Raw genomic sequence first — 23,296 nt, 5'->3', positions numbered from 1 at the left:
ATGGGGTTCCGGGGATCCTGGAGGGCACTGGAAGGGAGTCTGGGGGTGCTGGGTGTAACTGGGAGGGATTTGAGTGAACCTGGAGGAGCTGGAAAAAGATCAGGAATTGGAAAGCAGGGGTTGGAATTAGGTTGGTTGTGCTGGGAATAGACCTGGAGGGGTCTTGGTGAGTCCTGCTGGGGTTGTGAAGGGACTGGTAGAAGGTTTGGGGGTCCTGGGGCAGCGGGGAGCAAATGGGAGGGAGTTATGGCATTTTGAGAAGGACAGGAAGGGCTTTGGTGCATCCCAAGGAAGCTGGGAAGACATTAGGAGAATGTTTTAGGGAGCTCTAGGTGGGCTGGGGGAGATTGGGAGGATTCTTCGAGTGGCTTGGAATGTCCATGAGAGGTTTTGGTTGGTCCTGACCCCTGTGGTCCCCTAGAGATGTCGCCCGACGCTGCCCACAGTAAACTGCTGATGGGGATGGGGGCTCTGTGTTGGGCTTCGTCTTCCTGGCACTGGGGCTCAGCTACTAACTGTGCAAGGAGAGGGGGGGTCCCGGGGGTCGTGTACCCCCTCCCCCAGTGTGTGTGCTCCTCCTAGGGACCGCCAGCCGGGGGTCACCACCTTTTCTCTGCCCACAGAACTCCTGAGCCAGCAGTGTCTACAGCCCCTCCCCGTGGCCTCGAACCCAGCCAGGATCCCACGCTCCGTCCCCACGCTGATTTTGGGAGTGCAGTGCGTCCCCTCCAACCCTGTGTTACTCTGTCCAAGCCAAGCTGCTCCCAGCGCTCCCAATAAAGCTTCCAAGTTTTACCCAGTTCCATTTACTTGGGAGCGGGACTGGGGAGGGACTTGAGGGGACCCCGCGGGGGGATCGTGACTGGGCGGGGAGGGCGGGTCCAGGTGGGGAACACTGGGTGCTGCGGGTCTGCCCGGCAACCGGTGAGTCATCACAGCTGCTCTCTCTCATTGGCTGAATCTTCTTCATCGCATTCTCTGATTGGCTGAGGAGAGGCCCGGGAGTTGAGAGAAGGAACAGGAGAGATCCCGCCCCGAGCACCGGCACGGGAACAACAGAGCCAGCCTGGGCACAGCGAGGGAATTTATTACCAACCACATCACAGCGGGACAAGGAAAAGGGAGAGAAATCTCTCCAACACCTTTCCCCCACCCCACGGAGATCACCAGGACCACGGATCACCAGGGCTCTGCCCAACGGGGGTCACTGAGGATCATCCAACACCGATGCTCCCATGGGAGATGGAGCTGAGGCAGAACACGAAGCTCTTCCCACACTCGGGGCACTCACAGGGCTTCCCTTAGTGGTGACTCCGTTGGTGTTTGGTCAAGTGAGAGCTCCTGGAGAAGCTCTTCCCACACTCAGGACACTCGTAGGGCCTCTCCCCAGTGTGGATGCGCCGGTGCCTGATGAGATTGGAGTTTTGTTTGAATCCCTTCCCGCAGTCGGGGCAGCGGAAGGGCCTCTCCTCTGTGTGAATCCGCTCATGTAGGAGGAGATTGGAGCTGCTCTGAAACCTCTTCCCACACTTGGGACACTCATAGGGCCTCTCTCCAGTGTGGATGCGCTGGTGGCTTCTCAGGTTGGTGCTCCACTGAAAGCTCTTCCCACATTCCAAGCAGGTGTAGGGCCATTCCCCTGTGTGGATCACTTGGTGCTGCATTAGGTAGTTGCTGTCCCTGAAACTTTTCCCACATTTCCCACACTCATAGGGCTTCTCCCCTGTGTGGATCTTCTGGTGCTGCATCAGACCAGAGATCATGCTGAAGCTCTTCCCACATTGCCCACACTCGTAGGGCTTCTCCCCAGTATGGGTCCTCTGGTGCTGGATCAGGTTGGAGCTCCGCCTGAAACCCTTCCCACATTCCAAGCACTTGTGGGGCTTCTCCCCTCCAGGAGGCTTCTCCACCAGCTCTGAGCTCTACCTGGATCTCCGGCCGCCTTCCTGGCTCAGGGAGGGTCTTTCCTCCTCGCAGCTCCCTGGGCTGGGTTTGCAGCCCCTCCTTGTGAGGGATCTCCGGGGCTTTTCCTCCTCCATCTACCCACGCAATGGGAATGAAAAATCCTAGTTTGGGGAAAGAACAAGACAAGATAGCACCTTGGACTGGGAGTTCCTCCTTGCCCAAGTGCAACTCACAAAGTCACTGTGCATCTTGTGTCTGTAAGAACCTCCAAAACATCAAGATTCAGCACAAAATCCTCCAAACATCAAGATTCAGCCAAAACCCCCTGAAAAATGTAAGGATTCAGGCCCAGCAAAAAAAAAAAAGAACCAACTTTTAGCCCAAAAAAGCTCAGAAACACCAAGATTCACCCCTCTGAAAATCGTGGATCCTCCTCTCCAGTCACCTGCTGAATGTTGGGAGGGGGGGACCAACACCCTGGGACTGGAGGGACTCTGTAGATATAGGGAGGTTTGGAATCTTGTGCTACTTCCCGTTTCTACTCCTCCTCCTCCTCCTGTGTTCCTGCTCTCCCTCACATTCCTTTTCCTTCTATTATTCCTCTACTTCCTGCACAATCCCACCTTCTCCTCCCATATGCATTATTTGACCATTTTGTTCTTCAACCCTGCTTCTCCTTCCCTTCTCCTGCTGCCCCCAGGCCCAGCACCCACTTCCGGCTCCCTCTTCCCCCCAAACCCACAGCATCCCAGCGCAGGGGCAGCGATGGAGCTGGGGCAGCTCGGGCTGGGGCAGCGCTGGGCTCTCGGCCGCTCCCGCCCGCACTCGCTCCCCACTGCAGCCGCTGCCGCCACCACAGCGCGGGGGGGCCCGGCCTTGGCGCTCCCACCTCCCCAAATTCCCCTCCAGGGGGGCGCTGGGGCCAGGAGACAGACGAATGACAGATCAGGGGGGCTGGGAAGAGTCGGCAGCCAGAGAGCACTGAAAATCTCAGCAGGGACTACAGTGGGATCTTCGGGGACTAAACATGGCAGGGCATCCATGCAGAGTAGAAAGGGAAAGCCAGGAAGGGCTCCGGGCCAAAGGGATGATGATTCCAAAATATCTCTGAAGGGTCCCTTGGGAGCATGTTGAGGGAGTTTGCACATTCTCCCAGAGGTAATCAAGGATATGGACACCCAGGGGGCCAATAAGGGAAGTCCAGAAGGGATTTAGACAACAGGGGATGGATGCTGTTGGTGTGATGAGAAGTGCAGGGAATATGGTTCAGGCAAGAAGCAGCAGAAAGAATCTATGTGGGAAGACAAAGAATGATGGAAAAGAGGAGAAAGAGAAAAATACTGAGGATGGGGATGTTTTTCAGCAGGCTCTTATCCTCCAAAGTTGCCAGCTGCTGCAGATCCTTTGTATCCCCGGTTGCCAGGACAGGCACACAAGGAGGTCAGGATTGCAGGGGGTTTCTCTGTGCTGGGCAGCGGCAGGAGCGGGCGCAGAGGGGCGGCACCGGGAGCACGGGCTGGGGGCCTGTGGGGAGCTGCGGGGCCGGGCCGGGGCTGTGGGGCAGCCGGGGCTCAGCGCCGGGCGCTGCCTGAGCCCAGCACCCCCCGGCAATTGCAGGCCCGGCAGTGGCCCCCGGCCCCCAGGAGGCTGCGGGACGCCCCGGCCGCTGCCCGGCCCCGTGGAGCTGCCGGCCCTGCCCGCCGGGGGGGCCGCGTTTGGACACTGCGGCAGGACAGGCACCGGCTCTGGGATACGGGCTGGCCACGGCAGCCACAGCACAAGGAGCAGCAGCACAAAGGAACAGCTGGGAAATGGGCATTGGACGTGCAAGCATCCAGATGAGCTTTTAAGCATTTTCCTTGGGTCACTGCAGAAAGGAATGATTTAGCAGAAAGCTCAGCAGCTGTCAGAGGATGAGCACCCCCAGGCACTGAGGGGGCTGCAGGAGGGGCAGAAGAAGCCCCTGGAGCACTTGGTCACAAAGGCACAGCAGGGGAATGCAAGAAGGGATGAGGAAAAGGCCAAGGGGAAGGCAAAGGCCATGGCAGAGTTTCTACAGCCCCTGAGGGATGAACCCCAGGGCCCAATGGGGCCCCAGCACCCAGGGGCTCTCACATCCTTACACCATCTTCAACCAGGTGCCCTCCTCACACTGCCACCATTCAGTCCTTGATGGCAAAGATGCTTTCTGGGGATGCCCACTGACACAGGATGGTAAACTGGATTTTGCCTTTGAGTGGGAACAAGAGGTAGAAGGGAAAATGGGAAAAGACATGGACGGTCCTTCTGCAGGGATGCACGGAAGCACCAGCCTTATTGGGGCAAGCCTTGCAGAAAATACAAGAATTTACCCCATCCCCAGGGATTGGGTTAATGCAGGATGTGGATGACTTGCTGCAATCAGGAGGACAAGAAGCGGTAGAAGAAGCCTCTGTGAATTGGTAAATGTTCAGGTTAAAAATAATCTTTCAGTATTTGAAATATAAGAGGAAATGGTGGAGAAAAATGTTAAATATTCGGGAGGTATTTTGACTGAAGGTTTGTGGTGTATTGACCTAGATAGGATCTGGGGAATCTCAGAAGTAATCCAGGACTGAAAAGGAGGTGCAAGAATTTTGAGGATTAATAGGGAATTGCAGGACCTGGATTGAGGATTCCCTGTTCTAGCCAGAATATTATATGACTTTTTAAACCCCAATAGCTTCAATGTTGTGGTATGGACAAGACAAAAGAAAGAAAAGCTGAGAAAATGAAAAATAACAAAACAACTGGCAACCTAGCTATGGCTCTTCAAGGCTCAGAAAAGGAATTTGAATTGTATGTGTGTTTTAAGTACGTATTATATTACATCACTGGCTTTTTGTAAATATTAAAATGAATGTTCTATGTTGAAAAACTTTGCTGCATGAATATAGTTTTAGTTCTGCGATTAACAGAACTTATATGCAGTAGTGATAAATATAATTTTTTGGACTATACCATTTTGATGTAAAAAGCTTTTGTTCATGTAAATAACTCAGAGAATCCTAAAAAAGGTAATCAGGAAATTTTTCACATTCTTGGATTATGGGACATCAAAACCCCAGGGAAGGAAAAAGAATGATTTACAGGTCAGACAAGTATAATTCTGAATAATGCATGAAGGTCTATGAATATGCAACATGTTGCTGCATTTAGGAAGTGTTTTCTGAGTCAGTGTGTGCCCTTGGCTGAAGGCCAAGCATCCGGCCATTATAACCTTTGGCCAGAGCCAGGGCAGATATTCAATTATCTCCCTTGGAATCGATCTTTGCAATTCCTTACCCTGGGAATTCTCCACCCAGTGCGGGCTGGAGATAAGGGATGTATATTTCAAGCAGTCTGTGGCCAGAATCCTGTCTCTTGTGAAATCTCTGCCACAGGAAGCTGGGCTGGCACAGAGCCTGCCTTGGCACTTTGCTGTTCACAGCATCCACCCAGGACTCTGCCTCTCAATTACACTCACACACTGGGCTGCCTGCGATTCCATTGCTGGAAAAGATACCAAATTTAAATTTTTTTTACATTTCATTTTACTAGTCAGGCTCGGTTTGCCTTTCTCTCAGGAAAGAAATTTTAAAAGTTTTTTTTTAAGGGATGTGGCACCACTCAACAGAGATGAGTTTAACATCTCAACAGACTGGGAATAGCCCAAAAGATTCCCACAAAGATAACAACATTCAACAAAACATCAAGGAAACATCAGCAAACATCAAGGAACACCCACCCCAGACACTGCCCCGGCATAGATGGAGACACCTGGTCTGGAAAAGACTGAGAAGGAAATCCAGGAGTGGGACCTCATTAACATCAGAAGAGGAGAAATCCGTGTGCAATAGGAAACCAAACACTAACAACTACACAATCTGGAAGCAATAAACACTAAACCAATGGATTTCAATGGGTTCGGACAGTAAAAAGTTTAGGAAAAATCCCGTAAAATTCACATCTCATGGAATGATTTTCTCTGCACACCCGGGCTATGTGTGCATGAAATTATTTCTGTTGCACACCCTGACCAGAATCAAGTAATGCCTTAACTCTCTAACACTAAAGATATTGCTGGAGAGTTTTTTATTGTCCCTGCAGTTTCAGTGACAAGATTACACCATGAGAAAAATTTTTCATAATAATCCTACTTTTAGATTGTCAGTTAGGTTTGGGCCAGGGGTGTGACAAGCAATTTCTACTCCTAGGAGAAGAGGCAGAAAAGACTTGATTGCATTGGAATATTTTTCTATATATTTGTGGTGTCTCTTAATGACGGGAGAATTTCGGAATGGATCTTTAGAAGCTCACCTTTAAGTCGGATTTTGCAAACCTAGAAAAGTATTAATGGTGAGGATTTAACGCATAAACTGTTAATAAAAAATCGTTAAAAAAATAAAAAAGAAAAATAAAGCAGATTGTGAGGGTGGACGTGTGAATCACCTAAAGGCTGCTCTGGAAGAAAATCCTAGTTCCTGGCAGCCAGGAGAGGAGTTTTAGAAATGGAAATGAACATTGCTCTGGAAAAGTGTGGACAATGCCCCAGGGCCTTCTTGCCAGGGGGAGGAATTTCCCTGAGTCCATCTGCCCCTCACCCCCAGCTCTGCCTGCTTGCACAGATGGAATTTGCACAACTAAAGGCAGAGCCCATAGTGAGGATATCTGACTGCAACAGAAACTGGTTAAGCTGCAAAGGGAAACAGCAAACGGAGAATATTGAGCAAATTTCATGAAAAAAAGTGTGGGGGGATCATCCCTCTCCCCAAAGCAATGAGGTGTTTTTGCTAGTCCAGAGAAATGAGTTGGGAATCCAAACATTTTATCATTTCATAAGATAAAAGTGGTCAATTGATGCAGCCGTGGCAGGAGGGAGCACCCAAAAGAGGGAAAAAGATGAACGGCCACCAGAACAAATGCTACAACACCATGGACCAGCCCCTGGGATCCCGAACGAATTCATATCAGGACACAGAAAATCCATCCATAATTTGAGTGGCATAATTAGGTTTAAAAGTATCCTTGAAATAATAACCAAGGAGACAGCTCCAGCTCCTGACCTTCCTGCTGACCAAGCCGCTGAAATGAGGAACGAGACATTTCACCATGGGATGGAATCAGATTGTCTACTTACAGAAGAAGGAGGAGTTTGTGGAAAATTAAATGACGCAAACGGCTGTTTGCAAACAGATGATAACCAAAAAGTGGTTAAACAGATAGCAAAGGAAATAAGAAAATAGCTCGTATTCCGGAGAAACGATGGGAATGGGACACGTTTTCGTGGTTCCCTGGCAGACCACGGCTTAAACGAATGCTGCTCCTCCTCTGACGTGCTGCAGTAACTCTCAGCTTTTTACCATGCACGACACCTTGCTCCAAAGAGGGCGCAGGAAAATAAATTGAGTCAATGGAAATTAAAAGTTCGTAAAGGCAATTCTTGAGAATATGAGAAAAGGAAGGATTGAAAGCAGTAAGATTAATATCGTAGTAGGGGTGCATATTAACGAGGACATGCAGTAGGAGGATCGGGAAGTCTGAACCTTCCAAGTATCTCAGCCAGAGGGGAAAGGGAGAGGGAGACGCAGCCGGGAAAATGAGGATAAAAAGGAGGCGGCGTTTTAGAGACCGCATGGGAAATGCCGCATGACCTCTCTCTTTGTTCATCAATAAAGTCACTTTTACAGGACTCCTCTGTCTCCTGCGGGCACACAAACCTCTGGCCACGGGAATTTTCCCGCACAGCCCCGGGCACAGGGCAGACACCTCTGTGCCACCCACAGCAACCGGGACGAGCCAGCGCTGCTCCGGCACCGGCTCCTGCCGAGGCCCCAGCGGGAAGGAGACCGCGGGCAGCCGCTCCCGCAGCGCCCTCAGCCCAGCGGCAACACGGGCCGGCACCGGCACAACCAACCCGCCAGAGCCCCCTGCCGCCCCCTCGGCCCGCAGCGAGCCCCGAGCCCCCGCACAACCGAGCGCGGCTCCCACCTGCGCTGGGGCCGCCTCCGAGCTCCGCCGCCGCCTGTGGCTGAGGAATTCGATGGGATGTGTTGCCTTAACCTTTCTGACCACTCCCAGCCCATCTATGCCAGCATTCAAGCCCTCAAAGAAGGTGTCAATAAACTTCGGGTAGATCATGGGTACGACTGGCTGAACTGGCTCTTAGGGCACTGGGGACTCACTGGCTGGGTTAGGAATTTAGTTAAAATAGGTTTGTATGTATTAGGCATCATATTATGCATTGTAGTAGTTATTCCTTGTATTTTACAGTGTGTTAAGAATTAAATCGACAAATCGCTTAAGAGTGTATTTTTAGTTAAAAGAAACGGGGGAGATGTGGATATGGGTAATGCAAATGAGACTGATAGTACTGCAGATTGAATCAGCAAATGCAGCCTGACAACGAGGATGCCTGGCAAGAGCGAACAGAGACCTGACTGCAAGAGGACTGGATCAAGTCTGGGTTATGGGAAATAAGATTTTACTGAGTCCAAATGTAAAGTTTGTCTATGTGAGAGTTTGTCTATGTAAGATTTGTCTATGTGATTGCAGGAAAATATTATCAGCCTTCCTGTAAATGGTATATAAGCACATGTAGTGCTCAGTAAAAATTGGATTCCATTCAGCGTCCCCGTCTCTCTCTCATCGTCGATAGTTCAAATACTCCCAGTGGGGTCCTGGAAAGAGAATGGTGGCACATCTACTGCCTGCTACCCCCCTCTAGGCAATATTCAACTGTTTCGTTCACAGACTCATCTTCTAGCACTCTTAGTGGGCTCAGCAGAGCCACTTCCCACTGGTGGGGACAAAGAGCACCCTCTGTGCCTTTGTGGTGGGAGCAGACAGTGTTGTCTCAAAGGAAAGGTCAAAGAGAGACCAAGCTGGACCTCTGCCTCCTGCCCCTCACCCCACAAGGGCAGGAGGGCACAAAACTGAGCATTTTTAAATTTTTTTTTTCTGTCCTGTCATTTCCAGGAACTTGACGAGCTCGAAGGAGAGGATTAGAAGGATTTCTTGAGGATCACTGCCAGTGCACAGCACACATGGCATCCCTCACCCCTTGCATCATCATGGCATGGAGGGGTAGGAACCAACAACAGCCCTACCCCACTGCTCCAGAAGCCAAAATCCCCATGCAAGCATTTAGTTATGGCCTTCTTAGAGAACCACCTTCCCACCCAAATCTTCCCCTCTGCAGCAGCTCATTCCCACAGGAACTGGCAGAGCAGATGGGGTTTGGACATTGGCTGGCTTCCATTGCACTCCTTGCCCTGGAGCTGGCACGGCAGGAGAAGGGCTCTGGTGAACCTTCTCCTCCTCCCATGTAGGCTCTAACCCAGCTGCCAGAACTTCAAGTTCTCAGAGCACTTCTGGGCTCTGAGCAGCGGCCACGGGGGGGAGGAGATGCAACTCCAAAGGCAGCAGTTCCCAGGCCCAGCTCCTGCCATCTCAATCTCAAGGCCAGGCCTAAGGCAAATGGTACATTTAGCCTTAACCCCAATTCCAGCTCTAATATAAACACAAGCCCTAACCACGAAGCCCAGCCCCAATTCCAGCCCCTACTAAATGCTCAGCCCTAAACCAAATGCCACGTTTAGCCCTAAGCCCAAAGCCAGCCCCAATTGCAACTCTAAGCCCAACCCCAATGGCAGTCTCAAGCCCTAAGTGCAGCTTTGAGTGCCAGCCCACACTCCAATGCCAGCTTTAGCTTGAACTCCCAAACTCAGCCCCAGTTCCTGCCCTAAGGCCAACACCGTTCTTAGTCCTAAGCCCAATGGCAGCCCCAGTCACACTCCCTAGCCCAAGCCTGGCTCTGAACTCAAGGCACTGTGATAAATATATTACACTGTTTTAGCAATTGTTAGAGTGAATACTATGTGTTTTCTAAGGTTGACTTTTGTAAAAGAAGTTTTCCTAAAGTTTAGAGATCTTTTAATGAGAATGTTGTGTTGTGAATGTTGGTGAAGAGTTGTTGTAATGTTAACATTTAACCAGTGAAGGAATTCACACCTGTTGAATGTATTGAAAAGTAACAAATGATGAGGACTGGGAAAACTGCACATGCTTGAAAAAGGTAGGACAGGGGAGAAACTCTGTTTAAGTGTTTGAATATGTATAGCCTTTTGTAAATATGTATTGGGCTGATGCAGTACCCAGGTGGGCAGGGGGTAGTCTCTGCCCTCACTGATTCGGGTGGACTGGCTCTGGCTCCATCCCCCTCTGATCTAGGGGGGCCAGTGCAGTCGCTGTTGTTACAGATGAGCAATGCGGTGGTTGGCTCTCACAATTAAAGGATGAACAGTGTGTGTATGTTAAGATAAGTTTTGTGGATGTATAATGATGTTATTGTAATATATCCTCCCATAGTCCTCTTTCCCCTCCCCCTTGCATTGTTGTCACAACATGACTCAGGCAGTCGGGGCATTTGGGGAGGGCCGGCTTGTTCCTACACCTGACCTCCAGTGCAGATGTAAGAAAGGAGTCTCCAGCAATGGACGGCAGAGAAGGAGTTCAGCGACAAGACTTTGGGAGGGCCCAGGGGAATAAAAGGCAGAACATCCATTCCGTAGGGGAGCACGTGGGGGTTTAGTCCTGTGCTCCCAGTGCTGATCTTTCTCCTAATTCAGTCTTTTGCTGTATTTTTCTAAGGTTTAAGAAATTGCTGAAAGTTTTAAAAGAGCAAGAGCCGTTTCTCACACCCTGCGCTGCCGGGGAAGGAGGCGCAGATGGAAGGAGGGAGGCGTGTGGAAAGCTGGTTTGAAGGGTCTCCCTTTACTTCTCATTATCCTGCTCGGAGTTTTTGGAGTTTTCTGCAGAAATCTCACCCGTCCACTCATCCCCTGGGGTTTGGGGCAGTTTTCCCATTTTGGGGGAAATCAAAGCCATGCACTGACGCTCCTAATTAGGGGGTAGCAGAAGTGAGGCTCCAGGGCTTCCCGCAGAGCCGGAGGCAGCGAACACGCAGGGCTGGGAAAGGCGTGCCGGGAGCTGCGGAGAACTTTGTTTGTGTTTCCAGGCCAATGGCGGCTCGGGCCCGGGCCCGTTCCAGGGCTGTTCCTCATCTCCGCCTTTGCCCTCCCACAGCCCGGGGGGCCCTGAGAGCGCGGGCCGAGGCTGGGCCGTGTGCAGAGCCCGGCCCTCGCTGCCATTGGCTGATTGTGCCAATGTCACTCCTGGTTGTCGCGCGCTGATTGGGCAGAGCAGCAAAGGCGCCATTGTGGCAGCGTCTGTGCGGGCCCGGCAGCGGCGGCAGCGGCCGGAGCCCGGGGAGGCGGCGGCGGAGCTCGGAGGCGGCCCCAGCGCAGGTGGGAGCCGCGCTCGGTTGTGCGGGGGCTCGGGGCTCGCTGCGGGCCTCGGGGGCGGCAGGGGGCTCTGGCGGGTTGGTTGTGCCGGTGCCGGCCCGTGTTGGCGCTGGGCTGAGGGCGCTGCGGGAGCGGCTGCCCGCGGTCTCCTTCCCGCTGGGGCCTCGGCAGGAGCCGGTGCCGGAGCAGCGCTGGCTCGTCCCGGTTGCTGTGGGTGGCACAGAGGTGTCTGCCCTGTGCCCGGGGCTGTGCGGGAAAATTCCCGTGGCCAGAGGTTTGTGTGCCCGCAGGAGACAGAGGAGTCCTGTAAAAGTGACTTTATTGATGAACAAAGAGAGAGGCCATGCGGCATTTGCCATGCGGTCTCTCCAGTTGTTGTAGTACGCAGCCTCCTTTCTATCCTCATTTTCCCGGCTGCATTCCCCGTCTCACTTTCGCCACCGACTGAGGTAGTTTGAAGGTTCAGACTTCCCAATCTGCCTACTGTATGTCCTCGTTAATGTGCACCTCTCCTTTTGTATAACATCCGATATTCATGGCTTTGTTAAGTGTGTCTCCTTCTCGAAGGTCAGGCAATGTGCGGGATCTTGGCTGTGCAGCTGTCTCTGGAAATCAGTAACAGTTTCTGAAAACGATGGTTTCTCCCATTACTTCCTTTTATACAAATCTCTGGCCCTATCTGCAGGCACAATCATCTTACTCTGTTGAAACCCTCTTCTCATTTTCTCTGTAATTATCTTCACTAACTTTAATTACCATTGGCTTAGTTTATTTTCCTGGGTCCTCTTTGGTTTGGGATTATTCTCAGTGTCCTCATTCCCTGTCCTTTTGTAGCCGTTTCTGGATCAGGAGGCCTGGCTGCCACCTGCATCCCCTTGCTCACCTGCTGAATGAGCTGCACTCAGCAAGGTGTCGTGCATGGTAAAAAGATGAGAGTTGCTGCAGCACATCAGAGGAGGAACAGCATTCGTTTAACCCATGGAACCCCAAAAACTTGTCTCATTCCCTACTTTTCTACATTTTTACCGGAATATGTGCTACTTTCTACTTTCCTTTGTTATCTGTTTCACCACTTTTTGGTTTTTATCTGTTTGCAAATAGCAGTTTGAATAATTAATTTTCCACAAATGTCGCCTTCATCTTTGGCGTGGTTTGGTTGTCATGAAGGTCAGGAGCTGGATCTGTTTGCTTCATTATTATTTCGAGGAGATCTTGTTATCTAATGCTGTAGTACAAATGAGAAATGGGTCCTTGTCCCCAGCAGTGTTAATCTGCGTTTCTAAAGCTCTTCTGACTGCCTGGAACCAAAGGTTCTCTTCCAGAGCAGGCATTGCGTGACTCACATGTGGCCCCCCACAATCTGCTTTTTACTTGATATCTTTAGTGTTAGAGAGTCAAGGCATTACTTGATTCTGGGCAGGATGTGCAACAGAAATCATTTTATCCACACATAAGTGCCTGAGTGTGCAGAGAAAATCATTCCATGACATGTGAGTTTTACTAGATTTTTCCTGAACTTTATACAGTCTTAAACCCTCTGGAATCCGTTGGTTTAGTGTTCATTGCTTCTAAGTTGGGTAGTTCTTAATATCTGGTATCCTATTGGCCCCGTATTACTTTTCATCTGATGTTAATTAGGTCCACATTCCTGGATTTCCTTCTCAGCCTATTCCAGACCAGGTGCCTCCATGTATGCCGGGGGCAGTGTCTGGGGTGGGTGTTCCTTGATGTTTGCTGATGTTCACTGTTGTTTGTTAGCTTTGTGGGTATCTTTTGGGCTATTCCCAGTCTCTTGGGATGATAAACTCATGTTCATTGAGTGTAACATCCCTTTAAAAACACACTTAATAATTCCTTTCTCCAAGACAAATGCAAATCAGACCTGCCTAGAGAAATAATTTTGAAAACATTTTTCAACTTGGTATATTTTCCGACCATGGAATCCCCAGCAGCGCAGTGTGTGAGTGTAACTGAGGGGCAGAGTGGAATTGTGCCGTTGTCTTCCCCAGCAGCTGTGGCAGTGCAGGCACAGAAAGCAGCGAAGCTCCAGCAGTGGCAGCAAGGATTGGCCCCAGTGTGTGGAGATGCCAAAGGAGGGTGCCCAGGCAGAGGATTTCAGCAGAGGATCTGTGGGCAGGCCCAGGGGCTTGGCCCGATGTGGAGCCCTGGCTGCTGCTGCGTTGCCTTCAGTGCAGGGTCAGTGGTGCCCTCCCATGCTGCTCCTGCAGCCGGGAATTCCAAATCTCCGGGGCTTGAGAGCCCCTGAGCCCAGGGTGAGGGGTCCCCCCGTGTTGAGCTGTGCTGGCGGCTGTTTCTGTGCTCAGGGACTCTTGGAATGGGCCACGGCACTTGGCCACCAGTGGTGCTTCTTTGCACTCCTTAGGCAGGACCCGATGTCCTGGGTGGATGCTGTGAACAGCAAAGTGCCAAGGCAGGCTCTGTGCCAGCCCAGCTTCCTGTGGCAGAGATTTCACAAGAGACAGGATTCTGGCCACAGACTGCATGAAATATACATCCCTTATGTCCACCCTGCACTAGGTGGAGAATTACCAGGGCAATGAATTGCAAAGATCAATTCCAAGGGAGATAATTGAATATCTGCCCTGGGTCTTGCTCTTATTCTTGCCCAAGCCAATGGCAAAAGCTGTATCCATTGCATCTTGGTTTCTATCACCAGCTTCCAAAGGAGTTTCTTTATTTCCCCATTCCTTCTTTCTACCTGCCCTGAGCTCTGGGGGTGCCAGGGCTTGTGGAGGTCCCATTGTATTCCTAAAGCAGCCATAACCCCCTGAAGGATCTTTGCTGTAAAAAGAGTTCCCCATCTGAGAGTCTGTTTTTTCCACAATCCTTTATCTTGGAGTTGTTTTAGAAATACCTTAATAAACGATCCAGTGATTGCTGAAGAGTGTCACAGTGTTAGCTGGCTTACACTGGGCAGTGAATTTGGCCACTGCTAAGAGAAGTGGCCTGGCCTAATAGACAGGCCCCCAGAGAGCAGAGATAGGCTGGAACTCATTGGGTTACATCCTTGTCTGTCTTCAATTCTGTCCTAAGCTGCAGGGGCTATTGCTCAGAGGGCTGAGCAGCCTAAACTTGGAACCAATCACAGGCGCTTACCTGGGAACATTAAGAAAGATATTTAAGAAGAAGTCAGAAAAATAAAGAGGACTTTTTCATAAGGATCAGAGAGTGCTGTGTTTTCTGTCTCAAGTACAGCAGCAGTCGACTCAACAGAAGAAGTCAGAATTGCGTTTGCCACCCTGTTAGCTGCCATGCTGTCACCAGAAGATATTTGAGCCTTCCTGCTCAGGGCATTTCAGTGCCAGGCTCTTCCAAGCACACCCAGCTCTGCCGGTTGAGCTGACCATGCAGGCGATAACCTGAGCTTGGTCTAATTCCCTTTCCTTCATCAGAGCGTGTCTTGGAGCTCTTTTCCCTTCTCCTGCCCTTGCAGACCCATCCATAAACACATTTTGTCCCTCAGGCCAGGAAATGTCTCCTAAATCTCTCCCAGCCTGGCTCTGGAGCTCTGTCACTTGAATGCAGTCATGGGTTTGTTCCCAGTCCCCTGTGCAGGCTGTTCAATCAGGAGCCTGGGTTAAACCCTTGCCCTGTCCTCAATTCTAAATCCTCCTGTGCCACTGAACAAGTTTCATTCTGTAATCACCGAGCACTGCTCATCCATGTAGAGGCTCCTTTGGTTATCAAAGCTTTCACTTGGTGCCAGACTTGAAGAACAGGAGATCTGCTGCCATCAGTTTTTGGGCCTCAGGTCCCATTAAAGCTGTGGCTGCACAATTCTGCAGACAATGAGGCCACTCTGGCCACTGGGCTAAACATTTTAGCAGAAGAATTCCTTTGGCATGGCCCTGTTTAACATCCACATCCAATTCAAATTTTTTTTCTGAGTCTGGTAGAGCCGTGGCTGCAGCATCAATCATTTGTTTATTTCATTATCTTAAGTTTTGTTCCATTTCTTGTATCCATACCACAGAATTGAGAATATCTGGTGTTGAAAAGTCACAAAGTGTTCTGGCTAGAACAGAGAATCCTCAATCCAGATCCTGCAATTTCCTATTAGTCGTCATACTTCTTGCAACTCCTTTTTAATCCTGGGTTATTTCTGAGCTTCCCTGGTCTCTCTCTGGGTCAATACACCAGAAGCCTGCAGTCAAAATATGTCCCAAATATTTTACCTTTTTCTCCACCATTTGCCCTTTTTTTTTAATCAAATATTTAAAAATGCTGTTCAGCCTGAACATTCAGCCATTTCACAGAGGCTTCTTCTACCACTTCTTGTCCTCCTGATTGCAGCAAGTCATCCTCATCCTGCATTAACCCAGTCCCTGGGGGTGGGGTAAATTCTTGTGATATTTTTTGCAAGTTTTGCCCGAATAAGGCTGGTGCTCCCGTGCATCCCTGCAGAAGGACCGTCCATGTCTTTCTCATTTTCCCTTCTATCTCTTGTTCCCACTCAAAGGCAAAATCCAGTTTACCATCCTGTGTGAGTGGGCATCCCCAGAAAGCATCTTTGCCATCAAGGACTGAATGGTGTCAGTGTGAGGAGGGCACCTGGTTGAAGATGGTGTAAGGATGTGAGAGCCCCTGGGTGCTTGGGTCTTAATATGCACTCCACTTTTGTATAGCTAGTGATATTCATGGCTCTGTTAAGTCTTTGTTCTTCTGGGAGTTCATGAATTGAGCAGGACCTTGGCTGAGCAGCAGTCTGTGTGGTCAATTAATAACATTTTCTGACCCTGATGGCTTCTGCTGTCACTTCCTTATGTCCCCGTCCCCGGCCCTGTGTCCAAGCGGATTCGCAGCCTGTGTTTGTAGAGGCCCTTTGCTGTTGTTCCTTGCATGGGGGTCCCCCGTTTTGGGGCCATCCCCCCTGGAGCAGGGTGTCCCGGCTTGGTGCAGCCCCGCCCCTCGGGCAGCGCTGAGCCAATGAGAGCGCGCGGCGGTGATGACGCAGCAGTGTCCAGGCAGAGCCGCAGCTCCCAGCGTTGCCCACCTGGAGCCACCTGCGCCCGGCCCGGGCCCCAGCGCCCCCCGGCAGGGGAATTTGGGGAGGTGGGAGGGGGGGAGCGCCAAGGCCGGGCCCCCCCGCGCTGTGGTGGCGGCAGCGGCTGCAGTGGGGAGCGAGTGCGGGCGGGAGCGGCCGAGAGCCCAGCGCTGCCCCAGCCCGAGCTGCCCCAGCTCCATGGCTGCCCCTGCGCTGGGATGCTGTGGGTTTGGGGGGAAGAGGGAGCCGGCAGTGGGTGCTGGGCCTGGGGGCAGCAGGAGAAGGGAAGGAGAAGCAGGGTTGAAGAACCAAATGGTCAAATGATGCATATGGGAGGAGCAGGTGGGATTGTGCAGGAGAAAGAAGAATAATGGGCGGGAGTGTGAGGAAGAGTAGGTACACCGCAGGAGGGTCAGAAATGAGAAGCAGCACAATGTTCCACTCCTCCCTGTATCTGTAGCCTCTCCCCCAGCCCCAGGAGCCTTGCTCCCCCCATATGCAGCAAGTGACCGAAGAGGATGATCCATGATTTTCACAGGGGTGAATCTTGGTGTTTGTGAGCTTTATAGGGCTAAATGTTGGTGCTTTGGTTTTTTGCAGGGGCTGAATCTTTATATTTTGGAGGGGATTTGGGCTGAAACTACCTTTTTGGGGAGTGTTTGATCTATGTCTTGATGTTTGGATAATTTTTGTGCTGAATCGTGGTGTTTTGGAGGTTCTTATAGACACAAGATGCCAAATGACTTCCTGAGATGAACTTTGGAAGGAGGAACCCCCAGCCCAAGGTGCTCTTTTTTTTTTTTTCCCCTCAAACTAGGATTTGTCATTCCCATGCCGTGGGTAGATGGAGGAGGAGGAGGAAAAGCCCCAGAGATCCCTCAGGAGGAGGGGCTGCAAACCCAGCCCAGGGAGCTGCGAGGAGGAAAGACCCTCCCTGAGCCGGGAAGGCGGCCGGAGATCCAGGCAGAGCTCAGAGCTGGTGGAGAAACCTCCTGGAGGGGAGAAGCCCCACGAGTGCTTGGAATGTGGGAAGGGTTTCAGGTGGAGCTGCAAGCTGCTCCGGCACCAGATGATGCACACTGGAGAACGGCCCTATGAGTGTGGGAAATGTGGGAAGAACTTCAGGACTATTTCTCATCTGATGGAGCACCAGGTGATCCACACAGGGGAACGGCCCTACACCTGCTTGGAATGTGGGAAGAGCTTTGGGTGGATCTCTGCCCTGAGATACCACCAGCACATCCATACCGGGGAGAGGCCCTACGAGTGTCCCAAGTGTGGGAAGAGGTTTCACACCAGCTCCGATTGCCTCAAACATGAGCGGATTCACACAGAGGAGAGGCCCTTCCGCTGCCCCGACTGCGGGAAGGGATTCAACCGCAACGACATCCTCACTGTCCACCGGCGCATCCACACTGGGGAGAGGCCCTACGAGTGTCCTGAGTGTGGGAAGAGCTTCTCACAGAGCTCTCACTTGACCCGACACCAACAGAGGCTCCACTAAGGGAAGCCCTGTGAGTGCCCCGAGTGTGGGAAGAGCTTCGTGCTCTGCTCCAGCTCCATCCCCAATGGGAGGATCAGTGTTGGATGGTAGAAAAAAACACAAAAACACAACAAACAAACAAACCCCCCCCCCAAACAAACAAACAAAACAACAAAAAAAACCCCAAAAAACCAAAACCAAAAACCCACCAAAATAGTGATACGCACAGAAGCAATATAAAAACACCGAAATCAAGCAAAAGGAATAGTCAGCTTCGAAATAAAGAATGGAGAAAAGTCATGAACTAACATTTCTCTTTGTTTTTAAACTATGGAGAAAAAACTCTTGTTTCCTCTAAAACATGTAAAAATATTTTGAAGTGAATATGACTGTTCCAACTGTACATATAAAGAAAAGCATTAATATTAAAGTAAACAAATGTTAAAATTGCAGTAATCTCCTAGGTTTAAATAATAAGAAAACCCCTGCTGACCCCCCCAATAAAACAAAAAGGAAAAAACTCTATTCTCAAAAATGAAGTAAGGTTTTGTTTAAACTGTTATAATCCTTAAACTGTGCATCAGAAGTTAATATAGTCCTCAATAAAAGTTATGAGAAAAATTGTTAGTCTGTATAAAGGATTTTTAGATAGTAATCAGATTTCCATTCTCCTGGGAAGCTAATCACTGTAATATCAAAACAAGAAGAATCCGTTTTCTTATGAAGAAATCTCCATAGACTGAAAAAAAGTCTCCTCTTTCAAGTAAATGAGTGAAAAACTATTTTAGAGATGGTAGACTGAGTTGTTTTTGTACGTGTTTAGTATTAAAAAAAATGTATTGAAGAAAAAGCTGTAGCCTAAAGTTTTCTTCTAAGGGTTTTTTCTTATAGTTTCTAGTAATAAAATTTCTCTTTATACCATTTAAAGTAAAACCTGTTTTTTGTCTACTTCTTAATCCTCTCTCACAACAAAAAAATTCAAATTAATAAACCAAAACTACTACATTTAACCTCAGTGATTCCAGGATTTTGATTTCCTATTACTCTAGGGTATCTTCTGGAGCCAAATGGTGATTGACTGGGGCAAAGACCAAGATTTTGGAGACAGTGGGGTGGAAACTCCTCCAAAAATGTTCTTCCCTCCCTCCCAAGCACGTGGATCCTCTACTTGCACAGACACAGAAATCCTTTTCTTTTGGCCTTGATTTGCTTTTCCTTTGTCTTCATCCCTTTAAAACATCCAACACTGTCTAAAAATAAAGACACTGAACTGAGACATGGGTGGGGACATGGGGGGACAATGACATGGTGGGGACACAGACATGGAGAGTGACATGGGGACACATGGACATGGAGGGGGATGTGGCCATTCCTGGGGACATGGGGGGACACGGGCATGGATGGAGATGTGGGGGACAGTGACAGGGATGGAAACATGGTGGGGACACAGCCATGGGTGAGGACATGGTGGGACATGGCCAGTGACATGTGGGGACACGGCCACGGCCGGTGCCATGGGGCGAACTTGCAGGGGCTGTGGGGGATGCTGGCTTGGAGGGAGTTGAGGGTTCCTGGCAGGGACTTGGGGCTCGCTGAGGCCTTTGGGGACCCCAGGCCGAGCGGCTCCGGCTGCGCTGGGAGACCCTGGCGGAGGTTCTGGGGCAGCTGCTCAAGGACCCCCTGCCCTGGAGCCCCAGCCGGGCATTGGGCTCCTGGAAGGGAATGAACGTCCTTGGCCCCAGCACGACAGATTTCTTATTTCTTGCAGGTGCAAATGGTTCTCTTACCAGAATAGCTTGTTGTGTTCATTGTTTTCATGCTTAAGATTGTTTTCACCTGGGAACAAGCAAGTAACTTAGCTGCACATAGAAGAAGTGACAGGCTAGCTATTAATTTAGCAGAGAGCAAGACCTGATTTTATGAGACCTTTCTTTTATAATTTGTCTACCTGACTGCAACATCTCACCCTTTTTTGTTAATTCAAAGAAGGCTCATATGTTCTGATGATAAAATAGCTCTCTCTTGTGAGGGTGTTATCTCATTAAGGTTATCACTGGTTATCTCTTAGATATGGGATAAGATACACAAAAGACAGATTACAATCAACAAAACTTAGCAAATTCTATCATGTCATTGACACAGGGTTTCACAGCATGAGAAAACAAAAGAATAATGTCCAGTGTGTCCTAGGGAAATGGGAATAAATGACCATTGTTTTAAAGTCCAAATAGTCCATTAGCTGGAAATGTTGATCTTTGACATCACTGAATGTGCTCTTGGATCCTGGAACAGGGAATAACTGAAGAAGGTTAGTAGGAACACTATTCCATGATGATGACCTAAGGCTTTTGTTGGCAATTTGCCTGTAAATTTCCAGACACAGCCATGTCTTGGCAGTCCTGCTTCTGGTTTTGTTCTGGCCACGAAGGCTGCATGGTGATTAGGTTCTTCTTCTTCTCAATGGGCTTCATTTTCTTGGAGGCAATTGATGTTTGGCTGAATGAACAGGTGACTACTTTGAAGTTGTTGATGATAAAAACACATGCATACCTTCTCCTTAAGTTAATGAATTTATTAGTCTTTGTAAATTCAATTGATGAGCCTTATCTAAAAATATTTACTTTTTTTGTATAAATATAAATATGTTTTGTATAAATATAAATATATATTAATTTCCCCTTCTTTGTTTTAAAAACAACATGCGTGGCTCTTGCCATGCATATGAAGCAAACATCAAAACATAACAATATATACAGTAAAACCAAAAATCTTGAAGTCCCAGGGCTGGAGCTGACATGAGTCCCTTTAGCTGGTTGAAGGCTCGTGATGCTTCTGTTGTCCACTGAAGATCCCTGCTCCCTTCCCTGATTAAGGCATACAGGGATTTTAACTAACAGTCCATAGTTATAAATCCACAGTCTGCACCACCCTGTCATGCCTATAAAGGTTCTCAGTTCTTTCACTGTCTGGGGTTTCAGGGTTTGGCATATTGCTTCCTTATGGTCTTGCCCCAAGGCCCTTTTTCCTGCACTCACTTCATAGCCCAGGTAAATAAGTGTCTGCGTCACCATCTGGGCTTTCTTTTGGGATACCTGATACCCCTGCAGGCCCAAAAAGTTTAGGAGGCTTACTGTGCAATCCACACGTGCCTCCTGGGTCTGGGTGCCTATTGAGAGCTCATCCACGTACTGGATGACACATACATTCAATATGCTTCACATACTGAAGCAGCTGTCCTTCTCCTGGTGGGGATTCCCAAGACTCCAAATCCATTGCCAGCTGCTCTCCAAATATGGTGGGGGAGTTCTTGAACCCCTGGGGTGGTACACACCATGTGAGCTGAGTTTTATGTCCAGTTTTGGAATTCTCCAATTCAAATGCAAAAATTTTCTGGCAGGCTTTGTGGAAAGGGAGGCAAAAGAAAGCATCCTTCAAATCTAAAAGGATAACCCAGGTTAATTCAGGTGTTAAACGAGTTAACAAGGTGTAAGGGTTGGCAACCACTGGGTACAAATCTTCAGTTATCTTATTAAAAGCTCTTAAATCTTGTACAAACCTGTATGATCCATACAGGCTTTTTCACGGGTAAAATAGGAGTATTAAAATCAGATTGACATTTTTTAATACTCTTATTTGCAAAAAGTTCTCAATGATTAGGCTGATCTCTTCTCTGTCTTCCTTTTTCAAAGGACATTGTTTGACCCTTACTGATGGTTTTCCCTCTTTGAGCCTGATTTGCACTGGTAAAGCATTCTTTGCCCTCCCTGGTATTTTAGAGGGCCATACTCCAGGGAACACCTGATCCGTTATTTTCTTAATAAATTCCTTCTTCATTTTCAGCTTCAATTTCTCTGGTTACTAGCATTAAGCTTAACAATTCCACGTATTGTTGATCTTCTACCTCCAAACTAATTTTCCCATCTTTAAATATTATTTTTGCTTCCAGCTGCTCTAGCAGATCCCTGCCCTAAAGTGCAGATGGAGCTTTAGGCAAGTACAAAAATCAATGAATTCCCCCTCTAGGGTAGAGCCCTCCGGTCCCCTTCAATCCTCCTTTACCTGAGCCACCACCCCTTTTTCGGTCACCTCTTTTCTGTTTGTCACCCCTTCTTAGTTCTGGACACTGGTTTTTCCAGTGTCCAAATTTCTAGCAAAATGTTTTTTTCCTGGTCGAGGTGGTCCTTGTTTTGGGGCACCTTGCTCATGTTTCCCTTTTACATCTTCCTGTATTATTGATATTTATTTCTTCGTGCCTGGTTTACACCCCTGTTCCTGATTGCTGAAAACTCTCCACGCCTTGTCCAGCAAAGTCTCTAAGCCCCAGCTCGTTGGGCCCCAGATCTTCTGGAGCCTGATGTCACTTGTAGATTGCCCTAAAAACAAGTTTACCAACTGTTGTGTTCTGTCAGTGGATTCAGGATCCAGGGTGGTGTGTCGGTGCATTGCCTCTCACAACGGGTCTAGAAATTCAGAAGGGACCCTGTTTAATAGCATACAGGGCTGACCAGTTCATGGTTCTAGGAATTGCTCTTTCCAGCCCCTTCACTATCAATTCCTGGTATTTTGTTAGCTGTGCTGATTCCTCTGGCCTATTAGGGTTCCAGCCTGGATCCTGAAGGGGAAATAAATCCTTAACATCCTCCTGTGTTGTTCTGCAATCATCCTCGGCCAGATCTTTAGCCACCTTCAAAGCCAACTGCTTCTCTGAGTCTGTTAAAGAATCAAGCAGTAGCTGGAGGTCAGTCCAACCAGGCCTGTGCTGTCTAACCATAAACTTCATTCTCTTAGCAACACCTATTGGATCGCTCTGATAACTCTTAGCAATCTTTTCCCAGGAATCCAGATCCAATGCAGAAAAGGGAACTTTAACTGGCACTGTTGTTCCCTCAGAGGTTACTGTCTCCTTCAGAGGAGCCTCTCTAATTTGTTTTCAGGTCCTTGATGCTGCAGGACCCTGTGGGGAGGGCCCTTCCTCCTCACTGTCACTGGGGTGACGGTGGGTACAGTCAGGTTGGCTCTCATGCTTTGGGAGTTGGGGGAAATCCTGCTTTAATTCCTGTTCTCCCGAGGGAAGATGATGCAAGGGACGAAGTGGGGATAGAGGCTCCCTCCCCTTTCCTGCCTTTTAGAGGGTGTTTTAAGCAATTCTTCTTTTTCTTTTTCCTGAGCTTCCATACTATATATCTTGTCAGGATGTGTGCATCTTTGGTTTATTGAACACTTACTGCAACGTCGCTTGGATTTTCCCCCGTTAGCTTTATTATCTTTTTCCAGAGGCAACACTAAAGGGTCAGATGGTGGCCTAATCCCACAATCCCTTTGCCACTTGTAGTGATTCCAAAGGGTGGAAAACTTCAGGATAATAACCTCCTGCAATTTTTGTTCACGCCTAAGTAAAAGCATTAGCTGTAACAGTTTCATAGTCACGCATCCCGGCTGGTGGCCATTTCACCCCTCCTCAAGTCTATAAAGTGGCCACCACTGCGGGCACAGCTTAACAAGCTCTCTCTTGGTTTCTGTACCAACATGGCCCACCAGCTCTTTCCAACGTGTCAAAATACATCCCAAGGGGCTGTCTTTAGGAATCTCTCTGCTCTCACT

The 23,296-nt window shown here is 49.2% G+C and overlaps 1 pseudogene; it reads right to left on the bottom strand.

Annotated features, from left to right (window-relative positions):
- The window catches only part of LOC148217867 (uncharacterized), a 114,396-nt pseudogene extending 91,679 nt beyond the window's left edge, over window positions 1–22,717 (bottom strand).
- Between the last annotated feature and the right edge of the window lie 579 nt (window positions 22,718–23,296).

Source organism: Sturnus vulgaris, unplaced genomic scaffold, assembly GCF_052056855.1.
Source record: "Sturnus vulgaris isolate bStuVul1 unplaced genomic scaffold, bStuVul1.hap1 Scaffold_198, whole genome shotgun sequence".
Lineage (NCBI taxonomy): Eukaryota > Metazoa > Chordata > Aves > Passeriformes > Sturnidae > Sturnus > Sturnus vulgaris.
Note: the sequence above shows the minus strand (reverse complement) of the source record. Positions and strands in the feature narration are given on the sequence as shown.